Below are 12226 nucleotides of genomic sequence, written 5' to 3'. Positions count from 1 at the left end.
GAAAGAACGAGGTGTGTGATGTGCGCGACCGGCCGAGCTCAAGTAAGTTTCCCCCAAAGTACCCATACAAGTTTATGTTATGATTATCAGTTTCAGTAAAACAGCATGCTAGATTAGGACTAAGGATCTAGGAAGGATGCCTTATGTGCCTATTATATGTGCTTTTAAGATGCATGATAGTGTTGATTAGACAGAGATAGGATAGCCTACTTAGGTTATGCCTGATTACATGAGCTTATATTGCATGCTAGTACAACTTCCTGTTATGTGGATAGAATTGCTTGAGCTTGTTTCCTTTTTGTCTGAATGTTGCTTTCTTTGTGCTATGTGGGGCTCAGAGTGATGGGAGTTATCTATTAGGTAGGTACGTTAGGTCACATGCTATCAAGGTTGAATAATCTCAGAGTGTTGGATTTGACCCTACTACGTAGCTCTTGTTTGAGTCCTAACCGTTGTAAGGATGAGTCCTTTACTTGAAGGATTATTTGATCCTCGTGGCATGTGAGTATATCCATATGGTGGCTAATTGGCATTGCAGAGAGGCCTTCAGCAGCTGAGGACTGGTTTGGTGGAGTTAGTGGTACCCTAGGGCAAGCTTAGGATGAGAGTAGCGGAGATCGGTAGTAGTAGAAGGGACTTGGTGGGGTCAAGGTAGCTCTTAAGGAAGGTACAGATATATGTGAAAGGTAGTATGGGACCGTACTACTGAAAGCAGAGGATTCGTACTTGATTCGAGGAAGGTTGAGACAAGACCAGGAAACCTATGATAGATTGATCCCTCTAGATGTATGAGTATCACTGACAGTTGTCATTATGTATTGCAGAATGGTAGTGCTATGTATGAGGCTAGCAGTTGGCAGTTCAGGAGAGGGGTCGGGTTTGGGTTTGGGTTCAGGTTCTGAACCAGTGGATGAGAGGCTACGCGAGTTTATCGCGTCCCAGATCACTAGAGGCATCCTTGATGCGACCTCGATCATCTTTGGGTTGATCAAGGAAGGGATTATCGAGCTGATGGAGGATCGCCTCAGGGTGTTCAGGAGTGAAATGGCGACCAGCCAGTCAGGATCACGCACACTGTCCTTTAAGTACTTCAGGGGAAGTGGTGCGCAGGATTTCCATGGGGAAAAGGACCCCATTATGGCCAGGCGGTGGATTGCAGACATTGAGTCTACGCAGTTGACCAACTTCTGCCTAGAGGGGTCAAAGGTGAGATACGCAACAGGGTGATTGAGAGATAGGGCCAGAGATTGGTGGGAGTCAGTTGGTCACTCTTTAGGAGCCTCGACTATTGAGGCTATGACAAAACTGGATTTTGTAACTCGTTTCAGGAGTGACTTCACGCCAGCTATGGAGCTTCAACAGCTGGCCAGGGAGTTTTTGGTTATGAGACAGACTACAGAGACTGTGGCGGAGATCACCGCTAAGTTTCGGGAAAGGGCGTTGTTGGTGCCGTAGTATGCGGGAGATGAAGACATGAGGACGACCCGCTACCATGACATGCTGCGAGTCGACATTTTGGAGCATGTCGGTTTCTCAGCTTGCCCTACCCTACATTCCATGATTTCCAGGGCAAGGGAGAGGGAGATTAACCTAGAGCACATCCGGAATTGGAAGGTCGAGGAGGGATAGATGATTGGGGCTTCGGTGAAGAAGCCCAAGGGATCAGACACTGGGCCAAAAGGCCAGCAGTGCCGAGCAGCAAGTCACATGACGGAGCGTGTAGGATGGGAGCGTCGGGCTGCTATAACTGTGACAAGTTGGGGCATTTCAGCAAGGATTGTACCGCCCCTGCACCCATTATTCAGATATCTGAGTTGCTGTGTTTCCACTGCAAGCATAGGGGCCATAAGAAGGCCAATTGCCCCCAGTTGACAGCAGCAACGCCAGTAAAGACGCCAGCCCCAGCGACCCTGGGGATTACTGATGGCCGGCAGGGCAAGTCAGAGGCTCTAGTGGTGAGGAGTCGGGCCTTCCAGTTGACTACCAAGGAGGCACACGCCGCACCCGATGTGGTGACGGGTATGATTCTTCCCCTCTGATTTATTTAAATGGTGTTTTTGATATTGATATATGCTTATATATATATATATATATATATATATATATATATATATATATATATATATATATCTGTGTGTGTGTTTAGGAATGTTCCATGTGAACGGTATACCGGTTCAGGTATTGTTCGATTTGGGTGCTACCCGATCGTTTGTTTCTCTTGCGCTTAACAAGAAGTTTCCTGAGTCCTCGGGCATGTTGGATTGCCCTCTAGAGGTCGAGATTGCAGACAACCGGTCGGTGCGAGCATCAGAGGTCTTCCAGGGTTGCGTTTTGAGGTTGTTCGAAGAGCTTTATCTAGTGGATTTGGTTCCCATACCATTGAGCAGGAAAGAGGTTATTATTTGTATGGATCAGCTAAGCCCCAATGGGGCAGTGATTGACTGCGCGCAGCAGTTGGTTCGGATTCAGATCCCAGGTGGGGGAGAGCTGGTGATTCAAGGCGAGAGGCCACAATGAGGACCAGCTTTATGTTCGGCAGCGAAAGTGAGGCGCTACCTTCAATAGGGTTGCACAAGATTTGTCGCTTATGTTATGGATACTCGAGAGGCGGGTAAGGTGGCGGTGGGCGATGTGCCGATGGTACGAGTGTTTGCGGATGTATTCCCTGAGTAGTTGCCTGGAATACCTCCGGAGAGGTAGGTGGAGTTCAAGATCGACCTCGTCCCTGGTACGGCTCCAATAGCCAATGTACTGTTTCGATTGGCTCCTCCTGAGATGTAGGAGTTATCTACACAACTGCAGGAGATGTTAGCCAAAGGATTCATTAGACCGAGCAGTTCGCCCCGGGGAGCCTCGATAATGTTTGTGAAGAAGAAGGACTGGGTCGCATCAGACGTGTATAGATTATCGGGAGCTGAATAAACTAACGGTGAAGAACCGTTACCCGCTCCCGAGGATTGATGACCTATTTGACCAGTTAGAGGCTGATTGAAACATTCATGTTGAAGCCCTTCCTCTTCAAGATTCATGTTGAAGCTATCTCTAATCAAACATCCATCGGTGTTCAAACTGAAATGAAAATCTGGAAGATGAAGGCTGATTGAAATGGTTTAGATCGATGACAGCAGACAGAAATGATGGCAGGAAACGAAGGTGAAGGACTAGGTTGTAATGCCCGTAGATTAGGGCTAGTCAATTTAAGGACAATAAGCATCAAAAATGACTTTTTTATGAAATATTATTTAGAATGAGTAATCTTAACTAAGTTATAGTATATGTTACAAGGATTCCGTACGTATAAAGAACGCCGAAATCCGAGTTATAACGAAGAAGTTATGACCTATCGAAGTTTCGCGAAAGAACCGGCACGACGCCGAATGACGTAAAATACAAATTTAAGATAGAATGATATCTAGCCTTAGTAATCTAAACGAAAGTTGGAGATTTCATTAAACCGAGAGCGTACATAAAAAGAACGCCCAAATCTGACTTCGTATGAGGAAGTTATGATTTTTCTAAAGTTTTGACTTAGCGGTATGCAGTCCGAATACTCGATTTGAGATCGAGCGGTTTTTATTCGAAACAATCTAAACGAGAATCTAAGATCTCGTTAATAGTAGTAAAACGACAAAAAAGATAGGCGAAAACGGACGTCGGATGAAGAAGTTATGAATTTATAACGGAGTTTTCCTGTTCCGGCCTACTAAAATAATATATAAGTAATATATTTATAATATATTAAAAATAAAGTCAAAATTAGCCAACGGAGTCTAAACAAGAGTTGTAGATCATGATCTCACCTACGTGTCGATATAAAGAACGACGAAAACGGAGTTCATATGCGAAAGTTATGCATTTCTGAAGTTCGTGGCGCGAAACCCAAAGATGTGTCAGAGACCACGATGTGGCATGACTTCTGACGCATTCTGGAGCCTGACAGAGCAAGTGGATGATGACGCATGCAGTGACGACCTAGCCCAAGACGTGGAAAAAGGTGCCACGACGTAGCAAGGGCCAATTTTGCCCTATAAATAGATTTGAAGGGCCAGCCGTTTAGGGTTGCTCCATCTCTTCTCTCCCACTCTCGATACACCCTCTAAGCCCTATTTCAAACCCCCCGAAGCCCCGATAACATCCCAAGCCCCAAAGAAAGTCTCGAAGCCCCGAAGATCCCGAGAAGTGCGATTCCGAGCCGCATCTCTGCCCGCGAGAAGCCAATTTTTGTGAAGATCTTCCAGATCTACCGAAGAATACTACTTCTACAAGCCGTAGTGTTGTCCGATCATCTTCTGATCAAGTGAGTGTGTGGTTACTTTCTTTTAACACATAAATATGAAGTATTTGTTATGAAATACGTGTTATGTATTTATATATTGTTGTTTATTTGAGATGAGTGTGGAATGGATGTTTTATATAGTTTTTAAATGAGTTAAACTGTATATGTATTTTATATCTACAAATATGTTGGGTAGAACATGGGTAGATGAGATAGTTGGTGTGTGATAAAAGGATGAGTTGGATTAGATCAAGAGGCTAGTTTTAGAATCCGTGAGTATGGATTAGACCAAGAGGTTAGTTTTAGATCTGGGAGTATGGATCAGGTAAAGAGGTAAAACTTGTTATTAGTCCAGGAGTATGGATTAAGACTAAGTTAATTGTCCCTAGTTCGGGAGTATGGATTGGGCACAGTTATTGATCCGGGAGTATGGATCAGATCAACATTAAGGTATAGTTAATTGTCCCTATTCCGAGAGTATGGATTGGGTACAATCATTGATCCAGGAGTATGGATCAGATCAAGAGGTTAGTTTTAGATCTGTGAGTATGGATCAGGTAGTTTTAGATCCGTAAGTATGGATTAGGGGAAAAGGCTAGTTTTAGATCTGTGAGTATGGATAAGGTGAAAAGGTTAGTTTTAGATCCGTGAGTATGGATCGGGTGAAGAGGATAGTTCTAGATCCGTGAGTAGGGATCAGGTAAAGTGGAAAATTTTATATACGAGAGTTTAGATCGTGTTGTTGTGAGGATCGATGGGGTGGGATAAGAGTTGCCTTTATATGGTGAAATTGTACAAGTTTGGATGTTCTATATTTATAAATATATGATATAACATTGTGGGATGAAAACCCTATATGCTCACCAGGCTCTCAAGCCTGATCCACTCAATTTTCTTTGCATCACAGGTATCGATATAAAGACATATTTCACAGAGAGATTTAAAGGAGATATAAATCATTAGTGTAATTGAATGTAAGTTCTGTTTATGCTTATATGTTTGTATCGGAACATGACATCCCGAGGTTTTATAATTAAATAAAAATACATTCTCTTTGAGAAAATGTTTTGATAAGTTATTATCATACATTGTTTTGGGAACAAATTTCGCAACTGTTTTTCTTTAAAAGATTAATCTGATTTTAAAAGCAAGCATAAACAAATCGGTCTTTTCTGGCCGTGAAATTGGGGATGTCACATAGGTCAAATATATTTACTTTATTTTCATAATTGTAGGATTTCAATTAAATGATTTCCTTAATTAAAAATACAAAATATCCAAAATACCCTTTAATGATTTATATAATTATTTATTATTTATTGAATTCTCATTGGTACATTTAGGCACACAATATTTGTTAGAAACATTTGAATTTATCTCTCTCTCTCTCTCTATCTCTCTCTCTCTGTATATATATATATATATATATATATATATATATATATATATATATATATATATATATATATATATATATACTAGTTAATAACCCGTGGGAACCACGGTTTTTAAATTAATTAAACTTTTATAATAAAAACTCAAAATTATTAATCAATTATTTTAAATAAATTATTAATTAAAAGATATTTTATTAGTTATATGAAATTATAATCGTTGATTCAAATAAATATGTAAAATTAATTATTAACATATATTAGATATTTTTTAGTTGTGAATTAATAAAAACAATAATATAAAATTTAAATTTAAAATTTAAAATAGAGAATAAATACATTGAGAAATAGTATCACATTAATGATAATGTCTAATAAATTTAAAATGGAGAACTAATAGATTGATAAGTGGCAACACATTAATTAAGATGTCTAATATGACGACACATGGCAAAAGAGCTATACTTTTATTAGTATATATATATATATATATATATATATATATATATATATATATATATATATATATATATATATATGGAAAATTGAATATACATTACAGCCCCACCTAAGCTTAGATATTAAACCTCTTGAAAATACATTGTTTTACTATATAAAGATTACGGTTAATGGATTCACGATTAATACATCAAGATGTAAATTCAAGATCGACACAATAGGGTTTAGGGTTTAGATTTAGGGTTTAGGGTTTAGGTTTAGGGTTTTGGGTTTAGTGTTTAGGTTTAGGGTTTAGATTTAAGGTTTAGGGTTTAGATTTAGGGTTTAGGGTTTAGGGTTTAGGTTTTAGGTTTAGGGTTTAGGTTTAGGGTTTAGTAATTTTCACTTGGGTGAAGTAATAAACGATAATTGAGGAAAGAAAATAGGGATGGCAAAACGATAATGAAAAAAAGAAATGTTGTGGTGGATGATATATTTACCAAGTGAAATCAAACCGGGTATATCTAGCATGTTAAAACGAAATATTTTAGAAGTTTAGTACCTAAGCTTAGGTGGGGCTGTTAAAACGATATATATATATATATATATATATATATATATATATATATATATATATATATATATATATATATATAAAGAATAAAAATTATTATTGCGTATAATACTAATTGTCTAATTTGCATAATCATTTAGTTAACAACTCCATAATTGCTAATAATAAATACGTTTCCGTTAAATATACACAAAGCCCATAATAATATGCCCACAATATTGGAAGGGAAAAGCGGTTTCCGCCTTTCTGATGGTCCCACAAGGCCACAAAAGACGTGCAAATACTTTCACAGTGACCACTTGTATCCGGTGCATCGACCATTGTACCATCAAATCATTACTTTTTCTTTTTTTCAGTTTTATGTTAAAAATACACAAAAGTAGCAAAATACAATATGCTGTTTTCCATTTTTTAAGAACATAGAGGCTAGTTTTAGAAACAAACTGGACCCATATAATAGTTATTTTCAGTTTATTAACATAGAAAATCTTATACAACTATTCTTGGTTGATATTTTAAACCATCTTTATTTGTATTATCATATGAATTTGATGTGACGACTCGAACATAATTTATCATTCATCATTCATCTTTCCATTAAATTTTATTTTTTAGAAATCAAAACTCACCAACTCATTTATTATTTATTATTTAAAAGGTTAACATTGTTATATGTCTTTTTATGTATATGAAAATTTCATAAAAACCATTGTATTTTGTTTTTTTTTCGGTTAACCATTGAAACAATTTTTTCTCGTTTAATAAATGAGAGTGTTTTATTTTTCATAAAACACTACATAAAATATTACATTCTCTAAAAATCACTACAGTTTGAAATTTATTTGGTTTAACCATTAAAATAATTTCTTTTTATGATTTAATCATTGGAACTTTGAATTTTTTAGAAAGAAAAAACCATCTTTATAAAAAAAAGATGTTTCTATTGATGTCTATTACTCAATGCTGACAAACAAAAAATCTTAAATTTCTAGTGGTCGGAAGAAATTTTTTTCAGTGGTTAAATAAAAAAAAATAATCAAACGATAGTATTTTTTATAAAATTTTCCCTTTGTGTTTTTAGCAAAGTAAGCTAACATAGACATATTATAAAATTAAGCTAAGAATAAAAGATATAAATCACATAGACCAAAGCTATACCTACAATTTCATCTACAATCAAAGTCACTATCATTCCAACAAATTGAACGTAAACGTTAACAAAATTAAAATCTTAAGTCACTGTTATTATAAGATTTGGCGAATTTAAAAAGATACTACAATCTGTAGTCTGAAATTGTCGATAGTGACTATCAATTTTCCAAATATATTTTTACACATTATACAACTATTCCTATCGAAATTCCTTGTTTCAAAACATTTTCACGATTTTTAGAAACTTAGAATTGCTCTTACTTTTAATTAGATATTATTTTGTCATTATTATGATCCATTAAATGTAAACCTCGTTTAAGTCATCAACCATTGGGCCCAAATATTTTGCGCTCTAATCATTCTTTTTTCAAACTTTGTTAATTGATAACAGGCCACCGGTCCATTTCTGTAATATTCGGTTATTATAATTTAACTTGGATATCAATAAGATTGCTTTAGACGTTATTTTTAAAAATATTTTGGTTCTTATGTTTCTGAATATCCTGAAAAGTATTCGTTATGCCTGAGTAAATTATGAATCTTTTGGCTTATATTGAAGATCCTTTCTAAATAAAGAATTTTTTGATACATGGCACAATCTCATTGATTTGGTTATACGTTATTTTGTAGTAAATTTCAATTATTTTTTTTTTCATATCATATTTTGTGTCTTTTTTTATTTTATTAAATTTCACATGATATTTAAATGTAATAATAAATGCATATCAATTTCATTAATTGACTTCTTTTTAATTTCAATTTTTTTAAATTAAAGTTTCATTAGTTTTTTTTTTGTTTGTTTATTTATCTAAATTATTTGTTTAATTTAAAATATTTTTTTTCTTTAAAATAAACTCATTTAATACATGAGTCTTACACCTAATAACATAAGATCTTATTCGGTACCCACACATGCAATCCAAGGAACAAATTCTTAATGAAACTATCGTACCTAACATTCATCCCTCATTGCATCGAATAGAGAATGGATACTTTTTTTTTTTTTTTTTTTTTTTGAAACGGCAAATCTAACCTACTCCTAAACTACACCTTAAATCCACCTATGTCCACGACGGGATTTGAACCCTCAACCTCAAGGAGGGATGGCAACACCGGATACCGCTGGGTTACAAGCCCTTTGGTAGAGAATGGATACATTCTAATAATTGAACTCATCAACTTATTTAATACATTAACGAAATATACACACATAACTTGTCAGCACTAGTATCTATTAGTTGCATTCGGGACTATTAAAAGTTATGCATCCCTACACAAAGCAAAGTCGGAAATTTTGGAGAAACTATTGTGATTCCGCAAAAGAAACCTAATTTGAAAAATCTTATAAGCCTAAAAAATACCATTTTGAATTAGGGTCCCAATGGAAATTCCTAGATAAAAAGTATTTAAGCATAGAATGCAAAATGTTTGAACTAAATCATGACGGATTTCTTCGATCAACACCATAACATTAATAAAAACGTACACACTGTTAACAAAAGAACATTTAAAATTTGAGTAAATTGCACAAATATTGGTCCCTGTATTATGGGATAGTTAACATGTTTGGTCCCCAACATAAAAACATTTAAAATGTAAATTACACAAATGATCCCTATGGTATGGGATAGTTTACATGTTTGGTCCCTAACTTTTGTTTTTAACTCGGACCATCCTTATCCTTATGGTTTGCTTTTGTTTCGCGTTTAGTCCGTAACTATATTGCCTTTTTTATATTTTTATTATTTAAATAATTATTAGTATTATTATTTAAAAAAAAAAGATGGTCCACAACCAATCATTTCTCATACCCATCCTCATAAGAGACACATCAGATAAACGCAAACAATATCGTCTTGCTGTTGATCACCTCCTATCCTCATTTCTCAACCGTCCCGCCTTAGCTATTTCCAACAAACGAAACTCCAAATCCAGCTTTATCGAAACACTTATTAAAAACAATTTGATAAAAAAATAATAATTAATTTAAAAAATTTTAAAAAAAAACGGACCTTGCTACTTGACTTTCACGTGAATGAAACAGAGTATCATGTTCAATACCAATCATATATTTCATTATGAACAAAGAAAACAACCACCTTTGACTTTTGAGGCCATAGCAAACACAAATTGATAAGATAACCCGTTTGATTCATTGTCTATAAACTTAAGTATGAGAAATAGAGTATCGCATATTAGTCAAATTCCTTCTGACTTCATCACAGAAAGCCAACTTTTAGACTTGAGATACTATCAGAATCTTCAGTCTGCTTGCCGGCTCTCGACCTTGATCCGGATCCGATCTCAAATCGCCTCATATTCACCATAATGAAAATATATCAGGAAGATATCATATAATCCACATAAATAACGAGGAAGCAACTCCTAACGAAGCCCTAGGGGTTGTGACTTCCTTGCTACACATACAAGTCTTGTGCTTTTAGTAGTATGGGCCTATACTACCTTCCACACCTACCTGTGTTTGTCTTAAAGATCATCACACAGTGGCGGAGCCAGGATCAAAGTAAAGGGGTATCCCAATTTTTTGTAGGATAATCTAATTTTTTTCCCGGGACTTGGGTTTCCCGGGTTCGGTTTCGGTTTTAAACCCAAATCTTAATCGAATCCTTAGCTAACCTCAAGTCTTGTTATATAAACATGAAGTTGAAGTATATTTTGATACTTGAATCGATGTGAGACTTAAAGTAGATATCAAATAAAGCATGAACATAACAGGTTTATATAATAGAAAAAAATGGATGAGTTTACATGTGTTCAGCGATGTGGGATAGAATAGCTGGAAAAATAAAACAAAACTAAACAAAGAATATGTAAGAAGCAAGAATAGAACTCAAGACATTTGCTTGAATAAGCCAATGCCTTAACTAGCAGACCAACTGTTTGTTTGTGTTTATAAGTGGAGGGATGCGTATATATACATTATACCGAAATTTTTTTTGAGGGATACGTAAACAAAAAATTACGCTACCGAAAAAAATTTGAGGGGTATCCCGGGCTACCCCGGGATCCCCTTGGATCCACCCCTGTCATCATAACACCTTAACAATACTCATAAGCATAAACGAAATCGCAGTCCTCACTCCTAGAGGAAAAGCTGAACATCTCACTACTGGCTGACTGACCCCTCACGACTCATCCATGAAACTTCCACCAACCCTACAACACTCATATATGGTGGCCATACATAACATTGGACCCTATAGACATTCAAATATCTGATCCTACCCTAAAACCTTCATCACACAAGAACAAGAAATAAGACCAAACCAAACATTCTCAGGCTATAAGTTCATAGTTATATATATAACCATGATGCAAACACTAAGCAACTATAGTAATGATGTCAATTTCATAAAAGAAAAGGCCCTAGGCTATCAGGCATCATTTAATCAGGAAATTATATCATGCAATTCCTGAAGATCCCTAGCCTATCACTAGCATGTTTTTCTAACATATCACAATATCAAATAATAGCATGGTATTTTGGAGTCTACACACTAGCTCCGACTGATCGTACATATCACATCCTCCTTTAGTATTTTGAAAACCATTTTTGAAAATCTTTTCCTTAGTTTGAAATTTGATTCACACAAGTGATTCTCCAATTCACTCAAACCAAGGCTCTGATACCAACTTGTAACACCCATCAAATTGTTGAAAATTTAAACTTTTAAAAACATTCAAAATCATCATTGTTTACAAAATAAGATCCATATCAAAGAAATACCAAAATCATGAAATAAAAACATGAGGAAGTGCATGATCATGCCTTAGCCTTCCCGCGATCATCAAAAGTACCTTAAACATAATCCAATAACTGTAACTCCAAAGCTTAGTGAGTTTCCCCCAAAATACCAATACATAAAAAATAACAAAATATAATAACAGCATACAAAGGGTCCACAGCTTTACAAACTGGATTACCCCTGATCCCACAACATAAGTCTAGCTTGCCTCATAGGCCCACAACTTATGTATGGATTATTCCCCAACATGGTCAGTCAACAGACTGAATACCGCTAAGCCCCATTACGAGTTTGGCATGCTCGGCTCAGCTCTCAACTCATATCTGGAATGCTCATGAGTCCTCAGTATCAGTCTGTCATGCCCAACCTTAGCCCTCAGCTCATATCTAGTGATGTGTGTGAAATGCACTTGTTTTATCCATACTTTTAATTAATAAATTGAACACACAAAGGCAGTGGACATGTCTTTTAGTGGTATAGATTAGTAAGTAAGGTGTCGAACTCAAGGAACGGAAAATTAAACTAATAACTAATTTTAACTAAAACAACTAATAAAAGTAAAAGGGTTTTCTCTAGTTTTGCAAGACTAGAAACTTAGGCACACTAAATTAACTAAATAACTAAA

This window comes from Lactuca saligna, chromosome 4 (genome assembly GCF_052625555.1).
Source record: "Lactuca saligna cultivar CGN05327 chromosome 4, ASM5262555v1, whole genome shotgun sequence".
NCBI classification, from domain to species: Eukaryota; Viridiplantae; Streptophyta; class Magnoliopsida; order Asterales; family Asteraceae; genus Lactuca; species Lactuca saligna.
Note: the sequence above shows the minus strand (reverse complement) of the source record.